At 38.7% G+C, this 12,796-nt stretch overlaps 1 pseudogene; it reads right to left on the bottom strand.

Annotated features, from left to right (window-relative positions):
• Window positions 1-9,344: 9,344 nt before the first annotated feature.
• LOC128778510 (U4 spliceosomal RNA) lies at window positions 9,345-9,427 on the bottom strand (annotated as a pseudogene).
• Window positions 9,428-12,796: the final 3,369 nt, after the last annotated feature.

Genomic DNA, 12,796 nt, shown 5'->3' on the forward strand with positions numbered 1-12,796 from the left:
ACAGAAGAATTGCCCAGCTGAGCCCAACATAGAAGCAGAATTAAGAGCAAGTAAATTGTTTTGGGCCACAAAGTTTTGGGGTAATTTGTCACACACTATAGGTAGCAAAAATTCTCCTCATAATCCTATGAAGTAACTTAGAACTTACTATTCTAAGTCTGCAGAGGAGGAAACAAGGTTCAGACTGGTTAAGTAACATGGGCAAGGTCATGTGACCACTCAGTAATGGAGCTGGGATTTGAAACCAGGTGTGTCTGATTCCAGAGTGCCTTCAACCTCGTGTCCTTCTGTCTCTGAAAAGGGAACTCACATGCCTGAGTCTTTCTGTTTCCCACCCAGAACTTAGTCTGTAGAGAAGCATACCATATTGCTTCTAAGAGTCTCGGGTCTCCCAAAGACTCTTCAGGAATATACAGAAATCTGTGGGCAATGATGCTCAACAGAATCTTAAAGAGGAGGTATGTGTCAGTTGAGGGAGAAGTATTTCAATCCTAGATATAAGAGATTCCACTTCTGTATTTTCAACATAGATAGTTCCTTCCCCAGAAAGAACAGTTTAGGCATCTCCAATGTAGAAATATATTCCCCATCGAATACTGGATGAGGCTTTGGCTTATTGTCTAACTGAGATTATCACTAGCTAACCTAAAACAAATGTTTCACACGTGCCTTTGTCTCTTTTTTTTTTTTTGGTTGAAATTAAAAGCACACTCTCTGAGAGATTTTCTTCCTTCCCTGCCCAGCTTGTTGAAGGAATCAGTTTCTGCTTTTAATCAAGACACTAATAAGGACTTATATGAATTGGCTTGACCTTGGATGAGAATTTACTGGAGACCTAAGTAAGATCTTTGGGGTTTCCAAGACCTTCATTGTAATCCAAACTTGAATATAAGTGATGAGATGGTATCCAGAGTGTTTCTCAAGGTCTTTTCTAAAAGAAAAAAATAAGTCTGCGTGAGGTTCTAGACATGGAATTTAGTTCTGAAGACTGATTTTGGCAACTGAAGAGTTTTGTATGCTTTTGTTGTGCCAATTAAAAGCAACTCTATCATGTCTCTTGAGGTCCAGAAACAATGTTCTTTTAATTTTTTGCTTTGTTTGCTGGTTTTTAATATTATTTTTGCCCCCTCACCCTGTTGGTCTTTAAGTCTGTTTCTTTTTGTCTTGTGTATGAGTTGTATTTGTCTGTGCCTTCCACAGAATAGATATCATAGAAACATTTCTTCAAAGGAGAAATGACAGCATTGTGACTACATCACAGCTCTGTTAGTTCATGGCTTCTGTTTCCCTTTGTGCACATAACTTTGCTTCCAGAAGAAGTACCTGCTTATAATTTTAAAATATGGAAAAGTAATACAGTTAACCAAGCAATTTTCAGGTATCACTGAAATTGCAGATTTGAAAATTCTCTTTCTTTTTCTTTTAGGAGAGAAAGATTAAAATGAAAGTAAAGGAAGCTAGAGAAAATGTTATTAAGAAAATTATAAAGACAAGATACATTTACAGTAATGTACTATATTTATGGGGAAAAATCCCCATGTAAGTGGACTGGTGCAGTTCAAACTCATGTTGTTCAAGATTCAACAGTAAAAAGAACTGGTAGAATAAGATCAGTGAAGCTAAAATCCCATATGCATAGGGATCACAACAAGGAACTTCCTAAGTTAAACTTAATGAGAAATGAAATTAGGTGGGTTCAAAATTTAACAGTTGAGTTCAACCACTTGTACAAATGATACGACAAAAGAAATGCCTTCAAATAATAACTGAAGAATGTGGAAATATCCAAAATCTAATCAAGGAGGCTTGTGTTAACTTCAGGGAGGCATGTTAAGTGTTGCATATAAGAAAGTGTCAGCAGGTTCAGAAATTCAAATGCCCAAAGGGACCAGGCAGATAATATAAATATGTCTATCAAGCTGAACTTAAAACAGAAAATAACACCCCACCCACCCCAGCAACCTATGGAATGAGATAAAATGTTTGCCAGTCATAGATCCTATAAGGGGCTAATATCCAGAATATATAAAAAAAAAAAACTACCACAACTCAACAATAACAAAAAACAACCCAATTTAAAAATGGATAAAGAACTGGAACAGACATTTCTTCAAAAATCTATGAATTGCCAACAAGTCCATGAAAAGATGATTAACATTACTAATCATTAGGAAAATGCAAACCAAAACCACGTTGAGATACCATTTTACACCCATTAGGAGGACCACTATCTAAAAAGCGGAAAATAACAAGTGTTGGTGAAGATGCAGAGAAATTGGAATTTTTGTGCACTATTGGTAGGAATATAAAGTGTAATGACTACAAAAAAACAATATGGTAGTTCATCAAAAAATTAGAAACATAATTACCATGTGATTCTAGTTCTAAGTATATGCCCAAAAGAATTAAAAGCAGGAACTTCAAAAAAATATATGTAAATTCAGTGAAAGACTAAAAGGGGGGAAAGAAAAATGTGTAGGGTGGGAAAATAGTAAATTTTAAAGGAACATATATTAGTGTCATGAATTTAAAATAATTGAGTTTATTACTATTTTGGTCACATTAAAGAACTAGTGATTGTTTCAATGAAATTAACATTGTACTGAGGTGCCTGGGTGGCTCAGTCAGTTAAACAAACAACTCTTGATTTTGGCTCAGGTCATGATCTCACAGTCCTGAGATGGAGCCCCGCCCCCCCCCCCCCCCCCCATCAGACTCCTGCTGGGCATGGAGCCTGCTTAAGATTCAGTCTCCCTCTCCCCCTCCCCAACTCTCGCTCTCTCAAAAAGAAAAAAAATGAAAAATGAAAAAGGTAACATTGTCTCCAGCAAAGATTTGCAGACCATTCTAGCTTTTGTGCTGCTTGCTTTACATCTCTCTCTTCAGTCTTCTTTAATCAACACTCTGCCATGAAGTTTGGGGTTTTGGTTTGTTACTAGTAGCGTCCAGGCCAAATGTCTTCTGTGGGGAAAAGACAATAAGAAACAAAACGCTGAACTGAACTCCCTTTCAGCAGCTTCATCTCTAAATGTGCTTGACAAAGATAAGGAAGTGAGACTGATCTATGTGAAGCAGGTAGGCAACAAAAATTCTGGCAAAAAGCTTTCACTTTGTTTTGCTTTTAACGGTTACTTGTAACAGCAGAGACAATGTGAAGCTGCCCTGTAGGCTAATAGTGAGCAGGGAAGAGCTGAAGGCCACAAAACTACAAGAGATATAAAGGGCTGAAAAGGGCAGAGTGACCATTTGGAAAATTGTAAGCTCTTCTTTATTAATATCTAAAGGTACAGTTTCTGGATCAGACTGCTTGGATTCCAAATCCTGGCTTTCTCTCTAGCTGTGTGAGTTTGAAAAAGTTCACTAAACTCTTCTGAACTTCAGTTTCCTGAAACTTTAAATTTTTTTTTTAATGTTTGTTTATTTTTGACGGAGAGACAGCATGAGTAGGGGAGGGGCAGAGAGAGAGACACACACATAATCCAAAGCAGGATCCAGGCTCTGAGCTGTCAGAAACAGAGCCCGACGCGGGCTCGAACTCACGAACCGCGAGATCATGACCTGAGCTGAAGTCAGACGCTCAACCGACTAAGCCACCCAGGTGCCCCTCCCGAAACTTTAAATAGGAATAAGGAGAAACCTTAAGACATAGATTTGTCATGATGAGCAAATGACTACATGTAAAGCACCTAGAAGGAAGCCTGGCAGTGAAATTGCTTACTGGATGTTAGGCAGAGCCCTTCCAGACTATGAGTTAGAGGCTAAGGTCCCCAACCCCTCAGGGGACCAAAGCACATTGGAAGCAGGGTCAGCAAGAGCAGAAGAAGACAGCCTATCATTTATTAATATTATTGAAATCAGTAGACCTTGATTAGCACCAAGAAATGGGTTGTCCTGTGGGGACACAAAGATGATTCAGACAGAGATTCTATGACCCAGAAATCTATTGGCAGATAAAAGGCATATGGTCACCTGGCTTCTGGTGAACAGAGGCCCATTTTTGGGGATTCACAGTGGCGTGAGTGTCAGAGTGATACTCCAGGGGCCAGCATTCATTCTATGCAGAAAACCCTCCTTGCATGAGGCTATTGGTATGGAGCAAAGAACATACATAGGTTTTAGAGTACAACAGGCCTGTGTGGTCTGATTCCGGCAAGCTGGAGCATTGCTGAGCCTCAAATAGCCTCCTCTGTAAAATGGGAATGATATTTACCTTATAAGGTTGTTGTAATAATTGAGATGATGCAGGTTAAAACACTTAGCACACATAGTGAGTGTTAATTCACTGAACATGTATTTATTAAATACCTACTCTTGCAGGCAACCAAAAAAACCCAACAAAACAAAGGAAGAAAAAAAAGACCTAGTTCCTAGAGAAACCTGGGAAGAAAAAAATATTCAGAGGAAGAGAACTATGTCCAGGAAGGCATGCAGTTGCCAAGCACTATGCAAAGTGAATGCTTTACACAAGTTTATTCGTGCGATGCTTACTTGATCAACAGTTATGAATTAGATGCTCTTATACCTTAATACCCCCATTTTATAAGGGTGTGGCTAGAGAAGAGGCAAGACAGGGAGTATTCAGATTGTGTGAACCTCATAGCATAGGTCATGCACAAAATCTGAAGCCTGTGCTGGGCCCCTTATGTTTGCCCCTTCCAATCCACTCTCCACCCTGCTCTGCCCACTCAAGGCCCAGTATTGAGGGCTATGTGCCTGTCTTACACTGGGCTTCTGTCCCTGGTTATCTCTGCAGAGGGAGGAGACTAAGTCAGGGTATTGGCTTCCCAGGCTCCTGCTTTGTGAGCTGGCTGCATTCCTTACTGAAGGCTATTTTTCTGAAGCAGGCCAACTCCACATGACTCTCCCCTTTTACTCCAGCTCATGCTCCCTCTCTTTAAATCTCTACGCTTAAGGGACCTAGCATCCAATTGGCCACCACAGGAGATCACTGCAATATCCTTGTAGGTTTCCCCACATACACAACTTTATAAATAAACCCGAACACTTTTTCATCCATCTCCAAAGCCACTTCCCCAGTCTAGGCTGTCCCTTCATTGGACGACAGGAGTAGCATTTTAACTTGTTTTACTGCATCCACTCTTTGGGAGAGGGGAGGTGGGGGGGGGGGGGGAGACAGGAGAGGATGGAGAGAAGGGCATAAAAAGGGAATGATCTTATTCTTCTCCAATCTCTGATTTTTGTCATTGGTGGTGGTAGTGTTGATTCTTGCTTTTGTCTCCCATATCACTAGGGATATGGTGAGATGTTGGGTAGATTTCACAGTTTGATGGTTACTTTCTTTTATTAAAATTTAGTCAGATTTAATCCCAAATTTTATTAATCTATTTTTTGAAGAATTTATCATAAAAATTGTCAAATGTATAATTTTCAAATGTTTAAGAGTAGACAGAATATAATATAATAAAACGTCCCATTACACCAGATTGAATCATTGCCAACAATTTGCCAGATATTCTAATTTCCTTTTTTCTTATCTCTGGATTATTTTAAAGCAAATTGCAGATATCATATATATTCATTTGTAAATGCTTTGGCAAATATCAATAATATATAAGGTCAATTTTTTAGGTCAATTTTTCAAAAACAAATTCTAATGCCATTACCACACCTAAGAAAACAGTTACTTCTTTTACTTTTTAAGTTTATTTCTTTATTTTGAGAGAGACAGAGACAGCGTGAGCAGGGAAAGGGCAGAGACAAAGGGAGAGAGAGAATCCCAAGGAGGCTCTGCACTGTCAGCACAGAGCTGCATGTGAGGCTTGAACTCACAAAACTGAGATCATGACCTAAGCCAAAACCAAGAGTCAGATACTTAACCAACTGAGCCACCCAGGCACCCCAAAACAATTATTTCTTCATTTTCATATAACACCCAGTACATACTCAAATTTGTTCAGTTGCTCCCAAATTTCTTGTGCAGGTGTTTTGTCTCAGTTAGGATCCAAACAATTTATAATCCCTCCTCCCTTTCTTCTTAATCTCCTTCATTTGTTGAAGAAACCAGGTCATTCATCCTATACAATGTCCCACAGTCTGGATTTGGCTGACTATATCCTTGTGATATTGTTTAACATGTTCCTCTAGCTCTCACATTTTCCATGAACTAGATCTAGAGGCTTGATTAAATTGAAAATAAATTCCTTGGCACATATGGGGCTATGAACTTCATCTTTTCGATATACTTCCATCTGTTCTCTATATAACAACTAAGTAGTTTTTAAACATATATAAATCTGATGATGTCCCCAGTACCATACCCCCACCATGCTTAAAAACACTGAGTTGTATCCTAGGGCTCTAAATCCAAAGATCAAAGTCCTTAACAGAGTAGCAGGAAGCTGCTTTTCATTGTCATCTTGTACTACATTTACCAAATTCTACCACACTGGCTTTCTCTTAATATTTCCCATTCCAGAAGGCTCCACCCTTTAACTTATTCCTGGAGAAAACTTAAGCTGCTCAGTAAGGCTCTTGGACCGCCTTACAAGTGACAGCAAGACAGAGAGAGAGAGACAAGGCTAATCCAATGAGCAATATCCAACTGGTAAGAGTCCAGTGTTGCTCTAGTCTCTTCTAATCACTCATTACTTCATATATGCTCTGCAATCAAACCAATTTTTTAATTAATTAATTAATTAATTAATTTTTAAATTTACATGCAAGTTAGCATATAGTGCAATGACTTAAGGAGTATATTCCAGTGATTCATCCCCTATGTATAACACGCAGTGCTCATCCCAACAAGTGTCCTCCCTAACGCCCCTTACCTATTTAACGCCCCCCCCGACCCCTCCAGCAACCCTCAGTTTGTTCTCTGTATTTAAGAGTCTCTTATGTTTTGTCCCCCTCCTTGTTTTTGTATTATTTTTGCTTCATTTCCCTTATGTTCACTTTTTTTGTCTCTTAAAGTCCTCATATGAGTGAAGTCATATGATATTTGTCTTTCTCTGACTTATATCACTTAGCATACTACCCTCTAGTTCCATCCACGTAGTTGCAAATGGCAGCATTTCATTCTTTTTTGCTTGCTGAGTAATACTCCATTGTGTGTGTGTGTATATATATGTATATATATATATGTACATATATATGGGAAATAGAAATAAGAAGATGTGGTATATATATACATACATATATATGTACATATATATATACATACATATATATGTACATATATATATATATATATACGTACATATATACATATATGTATGTATATATATACAACATCTTCTTTATCCATTCATTCATCCATGGACATTTGAGCTCTTTCCATACTTTGGCTATTGTCAATAGCGCTGCTATAAACATTGGGGTGCATGTGCCCCTTTGAAGCAGCACACCTGTATCCCTTGGATAAATACCTAGTAGCGCAATTGCTGGGACGTAGGGTAGTTCTGGTTTTAATTTTTTGAGGAACCTCCATACTGTTTTCCAGAGTGGCTGCACCAGTTTGCATTCCCACCAGCAGCGCAAAAGAGATCCTCTTTTTCCAAATCTTCGCCAGCATCTGTTGTTGCCTGAGTTGTTAATGTTACCCATTCTGACAGATGTGAGGTGGTATCTCATTGTGGTTTTGATTTGTATTTCCCTGATGATGAGTGATGTGGAGCTTTTTTTCATGTGTCAGCCATCTGGATGTTTTCTTTGGAAAAGTGTCTATTCATGTCTTTTGCCCATTTCTTCACCGGATTACTTGATTTTTGAGCTTGATAAGTTCTTTATAGATTTTGGATACTAACCCTTTATGTGATATGTTGTTTACAAATATCTTCTCCCATTCTTTCAGTTGCCTTTTAGTTTTGCTGATTGTTTCCTTCACTGTGCAGGAACTTTTTATGTTGATGAGGTCCCAATAGTTCATTTTTGCATTGTTTCCCTTGCCTCCAGAGACATGTTGAGTAAGAAGTTGCTGTGGCCAAGGTCAAAGAGGTTTTTGCCTGCTTTCTCCTCGAGGATTTTGATGGCTTCCTGTCTTACATTGAGGTCTTTCATCCATTTTGAGTTTATTTTTGTGTATGGTGTAAGAAAGTGGTCCAGGTTGATTTTTCTGCATGTCGGTGTCCAGTTCTCCCAGCACCACTTGCTGAAGAGACTGTCTTTATTCCATTGGATATTCTTTCCTGCTTTGTCAAAGATTAGTTGGCCATACATTTGTGGGTCCATTTCTGGGTTCTCTATTCTGTTCCATTGATCCGAATGTCTGTTCTTGTGCCAGTACCATACTGTCTTGATGATTACAGCTTTGTGATACATCTTGAAGTCCGGGATTATGATGCCTCCAGCTTTGGTTCTTTTTCAAGATTTCTTGGGCTATTTGGGCTCTTTTCTGGATTATTTGTTCTAGCTTTGTGAAGAATGCTGGTGTTATTTTGATAGAGATTTCATTGAATGTATAGATTGCTTTGGGTAGTATCGACATTTTAACAATATTTGTTCTTCCAATCCAGGAGCATGGAATATTTTTCCATTTTTTGTGTCTTCTTCAGTTTCTTTCATAAGCTTTCTATAGTTTTCAGTGTATAGATTTTTCACCTTATGGGTTAGGTTTGCAATCAAACTGATTAACACAATAGCCTTTTACCTACTGTCTCCACTTCTGTTTGCATCCCTGCCCTTGTTTATAGCCTCATGATCTAACCAAGGGATTCCATCCTACACCCAAACTATCCAATCTGCTATACTAAGCAGGGAAATAGAAATTTGTTTCAGACCATCCTGAACAGTAATAGTAAGCATCATAGACACCTGGTACAATAGCCAGTGAACTGAAAGAACAATCAGGATGAGTGATGCAAAAGGAAAATATACCATCCCAAGAATGCTCCTGGTGCATGCCAGCATTCTACCCTAGAGTTATGGTGTTACCCTTACTCCTCCCTCAGTCTAAGTGTATGGGAGTCAGTAGCTAATTAAGCACAAAACCTGGATAGGGAGGGAACAATGACAATAACAAAAATGATTGGTGTGAGTGTTGAGTGTCAGCAGGACACTGGAAGGTTGGTATGGCATGAGGACAAAACTATGAGGTGTTAAAGATGCCTACTGGAGAGAAATTGAAAAGGTGGCCATATGGAAAGAAAACAATTACCCAGTTTGGGCCTTGAAGGAGTTACCAAGGGAGGCAGACATAGAAAGTAACAATAAAACAAAATTAAAAATAAAAATTATAATAGAAATATGTATAAAGTCATAGGTGAGAAAGCCAACCCCTGCTTGGAGGAATTAGAAAATATTTCACTAAAGATTTTAAAAAGCAAACATTTGTTATAAACTTTTGAAGCAAGGTGAGATTTCTTGCATGCCTAGTGGGTAAGGGTCCTTTGAGTAGGGAAAAGTTTTCAATTAGCCATAATCAGGCCTCGGATAAACCTCATTGGCTATGATACTGCCACTGTGCAAAGCTTAGGGGTCATCTGAGTAGAAGCAACACACGAGCAAAGATATGGAGACATATGAGGGCAGTATGGGTTAAATGTTGGGCCGATGATTTAGATAGAGTTGAAAATTAACCATGTTTGGAGAAATAGTAGGCATAGAGGTTGGATGTAGGGCAGAAGTACAAGACCAGGTTCAGGTGGCAGCAGAACAATTAGTCTAAGAATCTGGGTTTTGGAGAATACCATCCTGGCTTTAAAACTCAGATGCCATCTATGGGCAACACATTGTCATTCCCAACCCACACTTTGGGAGGTGACTTTCTTGCGGGAAGCTGTTGGAGGCCTCAGATTCACAAAACAGGTGCTCTTCTCATGGGCTGACCTCACTGCCTATTACCTGATCTTCTCCAGTCACTGGTTCATGACTCAATGGGGAAATTATCAGCAAGGTCAAGTCTGATCTGGTTTCCTTAAGACATACAGTCAGTTGACCCTATATTATAGATGAATCCTTTCAAGACTTCACTTTTTTTTTTTTTTGAAAGAGAGAGAAAGAGAGAGAGAGAGAGCAGGAGAGTGCAAGTGAGGGAGGAGCACAGGGAGAAGGAGAGAGAATCTCAAGCAGATTCCATGCCCAGCACAGAGCCTGATGTGGGGCTGGGTCTCATGACTGTGAGATCATGACTGGAGCCAAGATCAAGAGTTGGATGCTTAACTGACTGAGCCACCCAGGAACCCCAAGACTTCACTTTTTAATGTCAGAGATGCAAAAAATTCAGTAAGTAGAAGGCTGGATTGCAAGACAGTGGTTGCAATAGAAAGTGGAAGGCTGAATTGCAATAAGCAATCTTTGTTGTTTTTGTCTTATTAGACTCCTTCCAAGCTTTACTTTGGTAAGCACTTACTTAGCAAATCCCCTTAACATCTGTTTAGACCAGAAAGGGCCTTCTGGAAAGTCTTTGGCTTTACAGCTTACGCTGATGTCACACTAGACCCAAGATTTTCATTGTATTTGCTATGAATGAGACTTCTGAACACATTGCCTGATGTGGGCCCACCAGCGATTAGTTAATGTTTTGTTTCAACAATGTTGCCAAGTGCTTACACACACCTAAGATACCTTACACACATCTAAGATATCTTCTTTATTTTTTATTTTATCCCCTTCTTTTTTTTTTTTTATTTTTTAAAATGTTTTCCTGAAAATATGAAAATTGCCAAGATCATGGCCTATCACTCCAACAGCATGTAAATCTTAAAAACAAAGACATTCAGGGTCGCCTGGCCTGGGTGGCTCAGTTGGTTAAGCATCCCACAATCTCACAGTTTGTGAGTTTGAGCCCTGTTTTGGGCTTTGTTCTGACAGTGTGGAGCCTGCTTGGGATTCTCTGTCTCCCTCTCTCTCTGCCCCTCCACTGCTTGTGCTCTCTCTCACTCTCTAAATAAATAAATAAATAAACAAACAAACAAATAAATACATAAAACTTAAAAACAAAGAACAAAGACATTCAGATACATATATACTGAGTGATGACTTAACTCATGAAGTTTAATATTGATAAAATACTATCATCAACTTATAGTCCATATTCAGTTTTCATCGATTGTCCCAATATCATCCTTTATGGGAACTTTCTCCCCTAATCTAAGATTCTATCATGTCCCATTACTCTGAAACATTTTCTCAGTCTTTATATTAATATTTTTTATTAATAAAGAAACATGAATACAGAGCCCAAATAATATAAGTAATGAGGCATGTCAGTGCATATTTAATTATCATTTTTATTTTATTTTGTTTTATTTTATTTTATTATTTTTTAAACGTTTATTTATTTTTGAGACAGAGAGAGACAGAGCATGAACGGGGGAGGGTCAGAGAGAGAGGAAGACACAGAATCCAAAACAGGCTGCAGGCCCTGAGCTGTCAGCACAGAGCCTGACGTGGGGCTCAAACTCACAGACGCGAGATCATGACCTGATCTGAAGTCGGCCGCTTAACCGACTGAGCCACCCAGGTGCCCCTATCATTTTTATCTTATAAGAGGCCTTTGCAATAGTCTATGTAAGAGATTATAAGGAAGTTAAACCAACTAAAGAGACATCACTTTCAAAAGACGCACACAGAGGACTCGATTAATTTTGTGTGGGAGATAGGTGAGGAGGATAGGTCTGTGATCACTTCAAGGTTTCTAACATGGTAGTCAGCGCAGACAGAGTGCCAAGCATTGCTGGAGAGAATACTGTGAGGAACTGCATTGAAGGGGAAGATGGTCAATAACTTTTGGATATGTTGAGTGTAAGTTCCCTCAGGAGTGACCAAGGAGAGTTATTTAATAGTAAGTTGTATCCTGTTCCAGTGTGGCTGGGCCCTGCCCAGTTAGAGCCCTGAAAGTCTGCATCCTGGAAATCTCATTCCTAAGCAAAATGGGACAGTTTTTTGCCCTATAATAAGTAGGCCATTAGTAACATGAGCTTGGAGCCCAGAGAGTGAAGTTAGTGGTAGAAGAGCACACACCCATGTAAAGGTGACCGTTTGGAACTTTGAGAGGGATTGAGACAACCCAAGAAGAAAAACCAGATGAGAAGGCCTGAGAGGCTCTACTGGATGCTGAGACCCATAGTGTTTCTCTTTCTCAGCCAGCAATTTCCTAGGTCAGCAATCATAAAACAGGCATTGATTAACTTACTGTGTATTTCAGATTACTTTTTGCACCACTGTGAGCTGTTCATAAATTTGCTGTCTTAGGAACAGAAATGAAATCAAATTTATTATCCAACGAGGTGGTTATTATCACCCCTTCAGTCTGTGACTTCTTTACTAGACTCATTATTAAGTTGAGAGATTTAACTTCTTTTTAGTGTTACTCATTTTTCATTCAATTCTTTACAACCACTTTCCATAGTGGCTTGTGATCATTACTTTTCAATTTTGGGTTTCCCAAATTTGGTCCTACAATATGGTCCATTTTCTGCATCATGAAATTCAGCAGAGTGGAACATTGGTTAAATACAATAAGTTTAAAAGTTTGTTAAGCTCTGTATCTATAAAAATGAAACTATGCTCTTCTCTATTATTTTCCAAAAATAATGGGTATAGTTGGACCTTACTTGATCTACAGATTTACTGTAGTAATGCATTAAACACAGTGTTATCATCTAATTGTTATTTGGTCCTCATTGGGTCAAAATGTTTTAATTCAGTAAGTTAGATATAAATGATTATTTTGGTTCAAGGTCTTAATGACAGATCTAATAGGGCCTGAGAGGTCATCTATCCCATCCAAGGCTGTTCCTGTCTTTGCTTTCATACTTAGCCTTTTTGAAGATAGCAAGTTAAACTTGACACATTTATATAATATTATAAATGTTATGCTTCCATGGCAGTTTCTTAT

This window comes from Panthera pardus, unplaced genomic scaffold, assembly GCF_024362965.1.
Source record: "Panthera pardus isolate Hobbes unplaced genomic scaffold, ASM2436296v1 HiC_scaffold_2, whole genome shotgun sequence".
NCBI lineage: Eukaryota > Metazoa > Chordata > Mammalia > Carnivora > Felidae > Panthera > Panthera pardus.